This window comes from Ursus americanus, chromosome 23 (assembly GCF_024610735.1).
Source record: "Ursus americanus isolate L20-20 chromosome 23, mUrsAme1.1.p, whole genome shotgun sequence".
NCBI classification, from domain to species: Eukaryota; Metazoa; Chordata; class Mammalia; order Carnivora; family Ursidae; genus Ursus; species Ursus americanus.
Genome location: NC_142149.1, coordinates 21,902,087 through 21,916,861, shown reverse-complemented (window position 1 = coordinate 21,916,861; position 14,775 = coordinate 21,902,087). Strand labels below are relative to the sequence as shown.

At 40.0% G+C, this 14,775-nt stretch overlaps 1 long non-coding RNA gene and 1 pseudogene across 2 annotated transcripts in view; one reads left to right on the top strand and one right to left on the bottom strand.

Moving 5' to 3' along the window:
• LOC123779550 (uncharacterized) overlaps nucleotides 1-14,775 on the top strand; it is a 31,820-nt gene that overhangs the window by 2,454 nt on the left and 14,591 nt on the right. The window lies entirely within an intron of this gene.
• Nucleotides 11,421-11,746, bottom strand: LOC148107959 (large ribosomal subunit protein eL36 pseudogene; annotated as a pseudogene).

Sequence of the window (14,775 nt, the reverse complement as noted above, 5' to 3'; positions counted from 1 at the left end):
CCCACCCCCCACCGCCAAAATCAACCTAATCTTTCTACCTGGTGATAACTACTGATGACACTTTGGTACATTTCCTTCCTGATGGGATCTTTCCTGGTAAAAATATAAATCTATATCATTCTTTTTACTAGTTACACAGTATGTCACTATAAAGATATATCATACAAATTTGTTTAATTGGTTCTACATCATTAGATTTTCAATATTTTGCTACCTAATGCTGCAAGGAGCAGTTTGTATATTCATCTGAGGATAAAGTTTTTAAAGTTAATTTCTGGTTGTAAGAGTAATATCACTTAAAATTAGGTTAGGCTGCAAGTGATAGAGAACTCCCAATTACTGTAGCGTAAGCAAGATAAAATTTGTTTTTCTCACATGAACAAGGTCTAGAGGTAAGCAATCAGGGCTGGTGTGGCAGCCTAGCAATCATCTGGAATCCAGGCTTTTTCTATCTTCCTGCTTTCCATCCTCACCCTGTGGCTGCCACCTCATGGCCCACGATGGCGGTTTGAACTCCAAGTATCATATTCACGTTTCAGCCCGCAGGAAGGAAGAAAGGGGAAGAAGAGACTTCTTTCTGACCCTTTATTTTTTTGTTATTTTTTTAAGTTTATTTATTTGAGACAGAGAGAGCACATACAAGTATGGGGAGGAGTGGAGGGAGAGGGAGAGAAGCAGACTCCCCACTGAGCACAGAGCCTGACATGGGGCTTATGACCTGAACGGAAACCAACAGTCAGCCGCTTAACTGATTGAGCCTCCCAGGCACACTCTCTTTGACCTTTAAAGACTCGCCTTGACATAGATTTGGCCAGAACTTAATTACATAGTCACTCTTAACTGGAAAATATTTCACAGGGCCCTGTGCCCAACTGAAAACTAGGGGATTCTATTACTATATAAGAAGGGAGGAGCAGGGGTCAGTCCGTTATGTGTTGGACTCTTGGTTTCCACTCAGGTCATGATCTCAGGGCCCTGGGCATGGCATCTATTGGAAATTTTCTCTCCTCCCTCTGCCTCTACCCCCCAAAACTCTCTTAAAGGAAAAAAAAAAAAAAAAGAAGAAGGAAAGAGCAGATATCACGGTGTAACAGCAGTCCCTGTACAAAAGGTTAGCACATTTTCCATTTTTGGTACATTTTGCCTTCTTTTCTATCCCTTTATCAATAGTTTGTTATGTATAAATTAATCTAACAACAGCCTAAACCAATTTCCTGTTGGTTCTTGATAGAGAAGACACACAATTGGCTTATGTCTTTTATATAATTGAATGTAATTAAAGCCATCTCTAACTTCCTTTCTTTAGACAAAGTCATTTCCTTTCTAGTTGGATTTCCTTAGAGTTTCCAAATCCTATTCCATCCTTCTGAGATATTTGTTGTGTTCTGTTGATGTTGCTTTATTTTGGTCCCTAAGTTTCTTACCTTTTTTTCCTTGCTAAATCATAATTGTCTGAATTGAATTGAAATATAGTGATTTTCATCCTCTACTGTCGTGCATGTATTTCTTTACACGTCAAGAGTAAAGCCCAATGATGGATTCTTTAGTTTCTCTTTCGTCACCTTTTTTAACTAAAAAGATGGATATTTTATTTTTACTTTTTAATTTTAAAGACTAGTCAGCTGAATCACAGAAATTGCTAACAAAAAATAATAAGGCAGATTCAAATGATTTGCATAGGGCAGTTGAAAATATATACTAACAGGGGCGCCTGGGTGGCACAGTGGTTGGGCGTCTGCCTTCGGGTCAGGGCGTGATCCTGGCGTTATGGGATCGAGCCCCACATCAGGCTCCTCCGCTATGAGCCTGCTTCTTCCTCTCCCACTCCCCCTGCTTGTGTTCCCTCTCTCTCTGGCTGTCTCTATCTCTGTCGAATAAATAAATAAAATCTTAAAAAAAAAAAAAGAAAATATATACTAACAAAAAATAAAACTCTGTATAAACTGAGGGTGTGTGGAGTAGGGACTGTTACATAGAGTCCTCAGGATGTGACATAGTGATAAAATATCATCCCAAAATAGGCTTTGGCAGGAGAACGGCAAGAAATTCTTCACTTTTCAGACAAGGACACCAAGGTCCAAGGAATTAGACGTCTTTCCCAAGGTTTTCAACGTCAGCATCCTGGCCTGAAGCCAGTTTGAGGAATCACATTGGAGTCATGTCAAATTTTGCCTAGAAAAGTATACGTTAACAAATCAACTATAAAGTCATATGTACCGCGTAATACTATTTTTGAAGGAAAAATGTGTCTCTAAGTGTATAAAATAGTGGAAGGAATGACATCATTAATATGTTGGCAGTAGTTATTTTTGCATGGCGATATGAAAGATTTAGCTAAGTTCTTGTTTCTTTTGTGCATTTCTGGGTTCTCCAAGCGCTGCGTGTGGAACCAGGGTTATTTGTTTTATCAGAAAAAATATTAACAAGATGCACTGTTGTGTAGTACGGTACCATAAATGGAAGGGTTGGAAAGTGGTTTTGGATGTTTTAATGAGTATCATTCTAAACTGAAAGATGGTAATAAAGAAATGTATTCAAATATCTAAGCCTGTTGATAGTTCTGCTGGGAAGTCACGAGGCAGAAGGAACACATAGCACAGCCATTAGTGGGCCTCACCTCTTTGTCCCCAAATCTTTTCCTGATCTTCTTTCAAAAGAAGCCCTCCCCAAGGTTCATTTTTAGAGAGGAGTAGGATTCTGATTTTATTGCCCTTCGGATTACGTCAGGCTCCTGGCAGTTACACAACCAAACCCTGAGATAATGTGGATTCAGATATGAAGGGCCTGGCTGTTGGCTCCCACCCTCTGAAGCTGACTCAACCCCAACTGGCAATATATTTAGTCCTGTATTTTATATTTTATGATTGAATTATTCGGACTGCCCTTTTAGCGTTATGATGGGAATTCTGGAACGTGGTTTTGTTTTAAAAATTAAGGCCAATGAACCACAGACTGGGGAGCAAATACTTGCAAAAGACATAGCTTATCAAGGACTTTTATCCCAAATATACAAAGAACTTCTAAATCGCAACTCTAAGAAAATTAACAACCCAATTAAACAATGAGGAAAAGACCCGCACAGATACCTCATGGAAGAAGATACACAAAGAGCGAGTAAGCACATGAAAAGATGCTTCACATCATCACGTTGTCATCAAGGAATTGCAGACTTGACCGACCATCCCAGGACACACCTAGTAGAATGGCCCGAATCCCAAACTCTGACACCACCAGATGCTGAAGAGTGTGTGTGTGGAGCAACAGGAACTGTGATTTATGGCTGGTGGGAATGCAAAATGGTACAGCCATTCTGGAAAGCAGTTTGGTGATGTCTCACAACACTGAACATATTCTTACCAGATGAGCCACGAATCATGCTCCTTGGTATTTACCCGAAGGAGTTGAGCGCTTATGTCACACACGGACCTGCACACGGAGGCTTATAGCAGCTTGATTCATAGCTGCCCAGACTTGCAGGCAACCGAGATGTCTTTCAGTAGGTGAGCAGATGAACGAACTGCGGTACATCCAGTCAATGCAATATCATTCAGGGCTAACGAGAAATGAGCTATCAAGCCATGAAAAGACACGGCGGAAACTTAAATGCGTGTTACCAAGTTAAAGAAGGCAGTCTGAAAAGGCAGCGTATTGGAGGATTCCCATGACGTAACCTGTGGAAAAGGCAAAACTATGGAGACAGTGAAAGGACCAGGGATTGCCAAGGGCTGGGGAGGAGGGAGGATTGAAGAGGTAGAGCGCAGAGGATGTTTAGGGCACTGAAAATACTTGGTATGATACTGTAATGGTGGGTGCATGTCACGATACATCTGTCAAAACCCATGGAAGGTACAACACCAAGAGTGAACCGTCCTGCCAACTGTGGGCTTTGGGTGACGATGATGTACTATTAAGTTCATCAGTTTTAACAAGTGTACCACTCTGGTGGGGGACGCTGATGTGGGGGGGGGGGAGGCTGTGCGTGTGTGGGGGCGGGGCACGGACATATGGGAAATTTCTGTACCTTCCTCTCAGTTTTGCTGGGAACCCAAAACTGCTCTAAAAAATAGTCTATGTGTAAAAAAAATTTTAAGGCCAGCACTGAGCCTTTAGTTTTTTAAGTTTTTTATTTTAATTCCGGTATAGTGAACATACAACTCAGCCTTTAATTTAGGGATTTTTTTTCCAGTTTAAAAAACTAGGCTCCAGGGACGCCTGGGTGGCTCAGTTGGTTAGGCGTCTGCGTTTGGCTTGGGTCATGATCTCAGGGTCCTGGGATCAAGCCCCGCATCGGGCTTCCTGCTCAGTGGGGAGCCTGCTTCTCCCTCGCATGCTCCCCTTACTTGTGCTCTCTCTGTCAAATAAATAAATAAAGTCTTAAAAAAAACCCCAATTAGACTCCAGATATTAAACAGTCAGATTTAAAAAAAATATGTACATGTATTCCGAGTTGTATGTGCTTGTGGGAAAGTAGGGGAGAACTGTATCTTTGTCTTCCTGAAGCAGAAAATTACATGTTTCCGAAATCTTTAAAAGATATTTAAGAAAAATATTTTTTTTGTTCTATTAAATGCTTTTGATGAGACCTCATGAATGCAATTTTAACGGCAACTTTTTGTTTTGTTTTTACTAACGGCAAGTATTAAAGCAAATTCCACGTGAGTAGATTTGGCAGGACAGTCATTGCAAAACACTGGACAAGTATAAAAAATACGTCCCTGTGGGAAAACCTGCTAAAAAAATTAATTTCCAGACGGTTAGAGTTCAGGCTTGACTCATTTGGAATGTTTTACAAATTGAAAACACTGAAACTGGGAAAACTCAGAAAACTATAATTCTCATTAATTGACTGAAATTACTAAGTAAACAAGCCTCAGGATCAAGGGTACTGGCTGGTTTCTGAACGGAGCGCATTTCAAGCAGAAATGGGTGCTGTAATTTTTCCAGCAGGTGGCAGTAGAGAGCCGTATAAGATTTTAATCCCCCCCCCCCCCCCCCCCCCCCCCCGGGCAATGAGGTGTGGAAATCCCAAAGGTAGAGGATGGAAAGCACTTTAGTCGGCACAAAACACCTTCTTTTCAGAGATGAGGAAAGCGAGCTTCAGAGAGATTATCTGACCTTCCTAAGGCAAAACTCTTCATTAAAATTCCTCGAAACATATCAGGCTATGCAGGTTTCATTTATAATTACATTCCACGCCATGCGAACACATTTAATTAGATATAATAAAATATTTCACACAAAATATTAAGTTTTGATCAAAAAGCCTTTGGAGTATTTCCAGAACTCTCTCTCTTTTTCTACGTTTTTATTTTATGGAATTAACTGGAATGTTAGTTAATGTACAGTGTTATATTAGTTTCAGGTGTACAATATAGCAAATCAACACTTCTATACATCACCCCGTGCTCATCCCAAGCGCATTCCTTAATTTCTGTCACCCATTTAACCCGTCCCCCCCCCACCTCCCCTCTGGTAACCATCAGATTGTTGTCTGTGATTAGAAGTCTGTTTCTTGCTTTGACTCTCATTTTTTTCCTTTACTTGTTTGTTTTGTTTCTTAAATACCACATATGAGTGAAATCATATGGTACTTGTCCTTCTCTGTCTGACTAATTTTGCTTAGCCTTATACTCTCTAGCTCCATCCATGTCGTTGCGAATGGCAAGAGAACTGTATCTCTTTTTGATTAAAATCTTTTAAAAAGCCACGTGAAAGCCTTCTGGTAGAAAGTGCACCGAGAGGGAGAAAGTACAGATTGGGGAAGCAAACTTGAATTTGATTCTTCATGCATCCCAGGTCTGCTGTCTTACCTCGAGTAAATTACTCAAGCCTTGTGTTTACTTGTAAAATGGAGTAATATGATAGGACTGTGTCACAGGACTGTGGAGCGACAATATAGGGTTGTGCCTAGGACTGTGGCAAGGTTTAAAGGAGATCTCACTTGTAATGTACTTGGCTGATCCATAGCAGACACTCAGTGAATGTTACTGGCTTTTTCCGCCCACGCCAGGGTACACAGAGATGGAAAGACTGAGTACGTCATTACTAGGGCTGCCAGATAAAATACAGGGCACCCAATTAAATTCTAATTTCAGATAAACAATAAACACTTTTTTTTAAGTGTATGTCCCTCATTTTGCATGCCACATACTCATACTAAAAAAATTACTTGTTATTTATCTGAACTTAAATTTTAACTGGCTGTTCTGTATTTTTCCTTGCGAAGTCTGGCATCCCTAAGTTTTAAAGTCTCCTGATTAATTACAAAATGGAGAAATGCTAAAGCAGTGTTATAAAGTTTGGGCTCGACTTTTCAATACTTACGTTTAATAAATTAGAATTCCAAACAAAAACCACTTTGCCCTATAACTTCTGGTCCCAAGATAGAAATAGGACTCGTAACCACTATTAATTCTCAGGACACCTACAGGAAGGGCGGCCTGGTATGGAGACATACACTGAAAAGTGCATAACAAATGTTTTCATCTTTTCTGTGCGGCTTTGTGACTATATTGTAATCTCATTTGGAGATGAGGTCAAAGATCTTAAGTGTGAGGTCTTTTGTGACTGCGAGGGCTCAGCCCAAGGGCCCTCCGGCCCCCCATGATAAGCCCTACTCTACTATATATTATTCTACTCTATTCTTATATTCGACTCTGATAGAATAGAGATCCTTGGTACTTTATCCTAGAAAAACGTTTCCTTTGTCATATGTGACAGGATCTGTTATGCGCTGGTGTTTTCCGTATTGTTTCTTTGTTGATGTTGGGAAAAAGAGAGGAGGACGCTCACGGGCGGCATGCAGCCAAGGGACATGGTGGCCCGATTTCTACCCTGTAAGGAACTGGAGGAGCTGCGGGCGAACTTTAATACAGCCCAAAGGAGGGCACGTTCTCCTTTTAACCAGCTGCAGAAAGGAGAGTGATCGTTTGTTCGGCTCTGACGTTGTCCGTTCATCACATCACAACTGCTTGTTCAGACCATGGCGGTCATCCAATGGCATCACAAAGGTATTCGGGAAGAAGTAGCCTAGACAAGTAGCTGGCCTCGGTGTTTGACACATGCCAGATTCATAAATAAAGCCAAACTTTATTTTATTTTTAAGATTTTATTCATTTATTTGACAGAGAGAGAGAATGAGAGAGCACAAGCAGGGGGAGAAGCAGAGGGAGCCTGACGGGGGACTTGATCCTCAGACCCTGGGGTCATGACCCCAGCCGAAGGCAGATGCTTAACCCACTGAGCCACCCAGGCGCCCCATAAAGCTGAACTTTAAAAATATACACATATATTAAGGTTTTCTTTAAAAATTACGTTTATTAAATATTGATTAAATAAAAACGAATATTTGCAAAATACATATAAGGAGTAAAGAATCACGATGTAAGGACTCCGGTGTCTATCCCACCACTCAGTTTTAGAAAAAAAAAAATCAGCATGACCTCTGAAGTTCTCTGGGGTCCCCTTCTAGGTCCCCTTCCTTCCCTCTCCCCTCAGAGGTAACCATTATCCTGAATTTGTGCTTATATATCTCCTTGCTTTTCGTTATTGTTTTAGCGTGGGTTTATATGTACTTAAAATTTTAAGAGAAATGTGGCGTGCATACAAAATCAAACATGGGAATATATGTTTACTTTTAAAAACAACAATAAAATGAACACTTGGGAATCTGTTTCCAGGCCAAGAAAGAACATTATCATGTCCCAGAAGACTCATGTGTGTACGTCTCCAACTGTATCTCCTATTTTTACCCCAAAGATGAATATTATCTGGAATTTTGTATTAAGCATTTTTTCTTGTGGCAAAATATACATGGCGTTTACTATTTTAACCATTTCTAAGTGTATGTTGCATTGAATACATTCACACAGTTATGCGACCTTCACCGTTACTCATCTCCAGAACTTCTTGGCCTTCTCAGCTGAAACTCTGTCCCCATTAAACACCAGTTCTCCCTTTCCTTCTCCCCTCAGCTCCTGGCAACCACCATTCTACTTTCCTTCTCTATGAATTTGACCACGTAAGTGGAATCATATTCGGCCTTTTGTGACTGACTGACTTAAGTTAGCATAAAGTCTTCAAGGTTCATCCACGTTGCAGTATGTGTCAGAATTTCTTTCTTTTTAAAGACTTAATAATTAATCTGCCGAAGGGGGATTGCATTGAATTCATAGGTCAATTTGAGGAGATGGTATTTTTGCTAATGAGGGTCTTACAGTCTATGAGCATAGTATAGCCTTTTATTTATTTTAGTATTCTTTAATATCTCTTAATAAAATTTTATAGTTTTCCTCCATAGAAGTCTGGCACATCTTTTGTTAGATTTATTCCTAGGTATTTCATATTATTTATTTTATTATAAATGATCTCTCTTTTTTTTAAAAAGATTTTATTTATTTGGCAGAGAGAGAGAGCACAAGCAGGGGGAGGGGCAGGCAGAGGGAGAAGCAGACTCCCTGCCGAGCAGGGAGCCTGACATGGGGCTGGATCCCAGGACCCTGAGATCATGACCTGAGCTGAAGGCAGACGGCCAACCGGCTGAATCACTCAGGCGCCCCAAATGATATCTCTTTTAAAAGTATAACTTCGGGGCACCTGGGTGGCTCAGTTGGTTAAGCGTCTGACTCTTGGTCTCAGGTCATGATCTCAGGGTCATGAGATAGAGCCCTGCATAGGGCTCTGTGCTCAGCAGGGAGTCTGCTTGAGGTTGTCTCTCTCTACCCCTTTTCCCTACTCCTGTGCTCGTGCTCTCTCTCTCTCAAATAAATAAATAAATCTTTTTAAGGAAATAAAAGTACGATTTCTACCAGTAGATGGTATATAGAATGCACTTGATTTTCATTTATGGATTTTTGTATCTAACGCTTGCTTGCTAAAATTCTCTTATTAATTCTTGTAACTGTATCTGTAAATTCTTTGAGATAGTCAAGTAAATAATTCTATTATCTATGAATAATGACAGTGTTGTTTCTTTCATTCCAATGTTTATACTTGCCTTTACTCTGCTGGTCTCCAGTACCATACAGAAAATCAGCCATTTTTGTCTTGTTTCCAGTCTTAAAGGAAATGATTTTATATACCACCATTATGTTTGCTAATACTTTTTCTTTTTAAAAATCATTAATGGATGTTCAATTTTGTCAAAGACTTTTTCCCTTACTCAGTTAATGTGGTAAATTTCATTACTTATTTTTCTTTTTTCATAATTTTTTATTATGAATAATTTCCTATGTACATAAAAGTTGACAGAATAGTACAATGAACACACACGTACCTATGACTTAGGTGCAAAAATTGTTAACATTTTACTATTTTTGCTTTAATTATGCAAAATATATATACCTATCTCTATATAGATACATATGTATAAATTTTATATGTGTTTATATATATATATATATATATTTTTTTTTTTTTTTTCCTTAACCATTTGAAGGTAACCTGCAGATATCATTACACACCACCCATGAAATACTTCAGCATGCAGCTCCTAAGTGTAAGGACATTTTCCTACAAAAACACAATATATTATTACACCTAAAAGATGAATAATTAACTGATTTCTTAATATTAAATCTATAAGGCATTCCTGGGATAAATCCAATGGTAATAACCTATTACCTTTTTAAACACTGCTGAATTCAGTTTGTTAATAGTTTACTTATCATATTTGCATCTGTATTTGCGAGTGAACTTGGTATATGATATTCTTTGCCCACACTGTCCTTAGACGGTTTGGCACTGTTGCTTTGGCATTGTTCTACATACGTCCATTAAATCAAGCTTGGTGATTGTGTTGTTCAAATTTCATAAATACTTTACTGATTTTTTTTTTTTTGCCTGCCTGGTTTATTGGTCCCTGAAGGGTGGTATTATTCCCATTATCATGATAGATTTTCAGCCTCCACTTCTAGTCAGTTTTTGCAATGTATTTTTTATCATGATATGTATAGTGATCTAATCATATTTTTACCTAATACTGTTTTTCTGCTTTCAAGTACATTTTGTCTGGTACTTACATAGTTATATCAGCTTTTTAAAATTTAGCATTTGCTTAGTATGTCTTTCCCATTCTTTTGATTTCAGTCTTTCTGTATGCTTATGGTCTAGGTGGGTTTTTTAATGCACTGTATAGAGCAGGGTTTTTCTCTACTCTGACAGCTTTTTAACTATGGCATCTATTGCATTGCACCTTGCTAATAAATTATATTTTTCTTTATTTTATTATTTTTTAAAGTTTATTTATTTACCTCATCTCTGCATCCCAGGTGGGGCTCGAATTCATGGCCCTGAGATTAAGAGTCACATGCTTTACTGACTGAGCCAGCCAAGTGCCCCTATTTTTCTTTTTTAAATTGTTGTCTACGGTTGACCCTCGAACAACATGGGTTTGAACTATTTGATTCCACTTATACGCCTTTTTTTTTTTACAGTAGTCTTGTAAATATATTTTCTCTTCCTTATTATTTTCTTAATAATATTTTCTGTTCTCTATTTTATTGTAAGAATACAGTATATAATACATATTAAAAATAAGTGGTGTGTTTTTTTTTTAAACAACGAAGGTTTATTTCTTGGTCACATTGTATGTCCAATGCCAGTTGCCCATTTAGTGACTCGGGGACCCAGGCACCATCTCAACACAGGCTCCCATGACCATCACAGCAGAAGCCAGCCCTGGACCATCTCACATTGGAAATGAAATATTCCAGCATAGAAGTGACACAAGTCAGGGGCGCCTGGGTAGCACAGTCGTTAAGCGTCTGCCTTCGGCTCAGGGCGTGATCCCGGCGATCTGGGATCGAGTCCCACATCAGGCTCCTCCGCTGGGAGCCTGCTTCTTCCTCTCCCACTCCCCCTGCTTGTGTTCCCTCTCTCGCTGGCTGTCTCTGTCAAATAAATAAATAAAATCTTAAAAAAAAAAAAAGTGACACAAGTCAAAAGATAAGCATTCATCGACTGTTTATGTTGTCAGTCAGGCTTCTGGTCAACCGTAGACTATTAGTAGTGGAGTTTTGGGGGAGTCAAAAATTATACGTGGATTTTTGACTGCGTTGGGGGGGGGTCAGCACCCCTAAGTCCTGTGTTGTTCAAGGGTCAACTGTATTTGGTTCTCCCTTTTTATGCTTATTTCCCTCTTGTCTTTTAACTTTTTTCAAATTACTTTTTATCACTTCATGTTTCTGCCTCTATTAGCGTGGAAGCTAAGTATTCTATTCCTAGACTTTCAGTAGTTGATCTAAAAATGTATCTTGCATACTTAACTCATCCAAAGTGGATCTTCATTCTTTTGCCTTCTTCCAAACACGGTAAGGACGTTAAAACACTATAATTCCCATCACCCATCTTCTGACTTATGTGTTACTGGGCTGTGTGTTTGAGTTCTTTCTTGCTAGTTTGTTTTTTCTGTAAGACTTTTATCACGTGCAGTGGGGAGGGGGCTTGGTCCTCTCGGCAGCTGCTTTCCTCATGGTGGCCAGAACACCACTCAGTTCTCTTGTTTCCTCTTGGCGCAGATACGTGTCTCTGCTATTTTCTTGATGAACTTGAAGGCCTGCCTGTCCTTGGAGACCTTGAGCAGCTCCATGGCGTGCAGTTCACGTACCACTTAGAGCAACACTGCAGACCCTTGGATGATGTCCCACAGGTGCGTGGTGTGCCTGATGAGGCACCCGAGGTCACAGCTGTGTGTTGGCTTGCTCACGTTCTTGGTCAGCTCGTGCCCCTGATCCATGGCCATGGGATAGCACAGAACCGTGGCTGGACCTGTACTGCAGCCCTGGGGGCCAGATGACAGCAGATAGCCTTCTGTTAGTTTACAATGCCGTGGGACTTTATTATAGTTTTATACAGTCAATAGTCGATCAGTAAAATAAGTAGTCCATATCTGATTCGTTATTTTGCCACTTTTGCCTCTCTTCATTCCTTCCTTTATCTCATTCCTTCCATCTGAGATTACTTTTCTTCTGCTTGAAGTAGATACTTTGAGGGGCGCCTGAGTGGCTCATTTGGTTGGGCGTCTGACTCTTGATTTTGGCTCAGGTCATGATCTCAGGGTGGTGAGATTGAGCCTCGCCTTGGGCTCCATGCTGAGCGTGGAGGCTGCTTAAGATTCTCTCTCCTTCTCCCTCTGCCCCTCCCCCCCACCAGATTGCACACACCTGCTCACACACTTTCTCTCTTTCCAAAAACTCCAAAAAAACAAAAAACATACTTTGAAATTTCCTTAGGTGATGCTCTTTGGTAGCAAATGTTTTTAGTTTTTATTTATTTGAAATTCCTTCTTCTTTTCATCTCTTTTTTTTTTTTAAGTAGGGTCCACGCCCAATGTGGGTCTTGAACTCACGACCCCAGAGATTAAGAGCCCTGTGCTTTATTGACTGAGCTAGCCCAACACCCTTCACCTTTGTTCTTTATGGATTTTCAGTGGGTATAGAATTCTAGGTTGGTTGTTCATTTCTTCTCAGCACAGTGAATTCCATTATCTTTTTACTTTTATTGTTGCTCTTACGATATCAGCTATCAGTCTAATTGCTGCAGCTTTGAAGTTATCTGACTTTTCTCTCTTTTTATTTTTATTATTTTTATTTTTTTAATTTTTTTATTTTTTTTAAAGATTTTATTTATTTATTTGACAGAGATAGAGACAGCCAGCGAGAGAGGGAACACAAGCAGGGGGAGTGGGAGAGGAAGAAGCAGGCTCATAGATGAGGAGCCTGATGTGGGGCTCGATCCCGGAACGCCGGGATCACGCCCTGAGCCGAAGGCAGACGCTTTAACCGCTGTGCCACCCAGGCGCCCCTTCTCTCTGTTTTTATGATCTAGAGTCTGTCTTTGGTGTTCTGCAATTTTATTATGATGGGTTGGAATGCAAATTTCCTTTTATTTCTAGTAGGGATTCACTGGGATTCTTGAATCTGAGTGTCCTTCCATTTCCCATTTCTTTGTCTCACTGTGCCCAGCCGGAATTATTTCTTCAGATGTCTTCCAGCTCACGAATTCCCTCTTCACTGTGTCTGTCTGCTATTAAATCTGTCCACTGAGTTTTATGTTTTAATTATTACATTTCTCATTTCCAGAATTTTACTTACTTTTTACAAACTGCTTGATCATTTTTGCAGTCTCATTATTTACTTCTATGAATCCCTTTTTTATTTCTTAAAAGCTCTAAACTAGTTATTTTATAACAGGTTTCTGATAATTCCCATATCTAAAGTCTGTAAATCTGATTCTGCTCTATGTTTCAACTTCTCTTGCTCATGGTTCCTAGTTTCCTTGGGTTTTATGATTTTCACTGTGAGCTTACATTTCTTAAAACTTTACCTGTGGGAATTTGGGGGGACCCTGAGATAAAGGTGGGTTCATCGAGAGAGGATTTGCATTTGCTTCTTCCAGCACTTCAGGCGCTTAGGACCCCTTTACATTAAATTTTCTGCTGAAGGCTTTTCAGACCAACCAACTCATATGCATATGGGCTGCAAACTTGTGCGGGGGCTAGCTTTGGGTACACAGTCTCAAGAGCTAGTTTCACTTCCATGTGGTACCAAGAACCAAGATAGCCCATTTTGGTTGCAAACCCTCCAGGTGGAAGCATTAGATCTTCCTTGATTTACAATGGGGTAAACTTCTCGATAAACCCGTAGTAAGTTGAAAATACTGTTAAGTCGAAAATGCATTTAATACACTGAACCTACGGAGCAACGTAGCTTCGGCCAGCCTACCTTGAATGTACTCAGAATACGGACATCAGCCTGCAATTGGGCAAAACACAGAGCCTATATTTTATAATAGCGTGTTGAATATCTCCTGTGATTTACTGAATACCGTACTGAAAGTATAAAATGGAATGGTTGTAAGTGTATCGATTGTTTACGTTCCTGATCGCCCTGCCCAGCAGCATGAGAAAGCATCGTGCTGCATATTGCTGGCCCAGGGAAAAGACCCAAATGCAAAATGTGAAGTATGGTTTCTATGGAGTGTGTATCAATAATATTCTTAAAGTTCTTCCAGAAAATCCTCAGGCCTTTATGTGTCAACCCTTTTCCCATCTCTTTATATCATTTTTCCATCTCAGTACCCTGTCCTTTGAGTAGGACACCTACTCACTGAATTTTAGCATGTGAACCTGATAGCTTGGGCTGATGGAGAATTATGTAACGTGAGGCGGAGAAAAAGATTTCAAGGGCAGCTGAAGTCTGCAATGTTCATGCAGTTTCGGATTTTTGTTTTGTTTTGTTTGCCTCTTGTTTTCTTTTATGGTTTAAACTTCAATTTTGAAATACTCCTAAAAAGCCCTGCTGTTTATTTTCCTTGTTAACGTTTCTGGTAAAGAGAACAGTTTAATGTTTATCAAAGGAATATTTTTAAGGACAGCGTGATCACCTTGGATGGTCTCCATTTTTAGCATGTCTGGTTTCGAAGCACGTCACTGAACCATTTTGAACATCTGATTCTCCACGTTTCATCAAATAACATGCTTTATTTTCTATGAATACGCTGATTATTGCAGCCAGAGTCAAGAAGGAAAAGAGGAGACGAGGTGGCATAACCCTCTCTCTTTCCACTTCTCAGCTTGAGAGGCCTTTTCTTCTTCTCACTTGCCTTCTGTTTCCTAAAAGCTTCTCCGACCAGTCCGGTGGGAGTCATCTCCTCTCCCCCTGAACGGGAATGAAGATGGTACTCTAGTCCTCCGTAGCGTCTTGCCAGGTGATCCATTGCATCTCAGTGTCTTCCGGAACATCCTTTTCTCCTTTTTCTCTCTTCTACCTCTCTGGC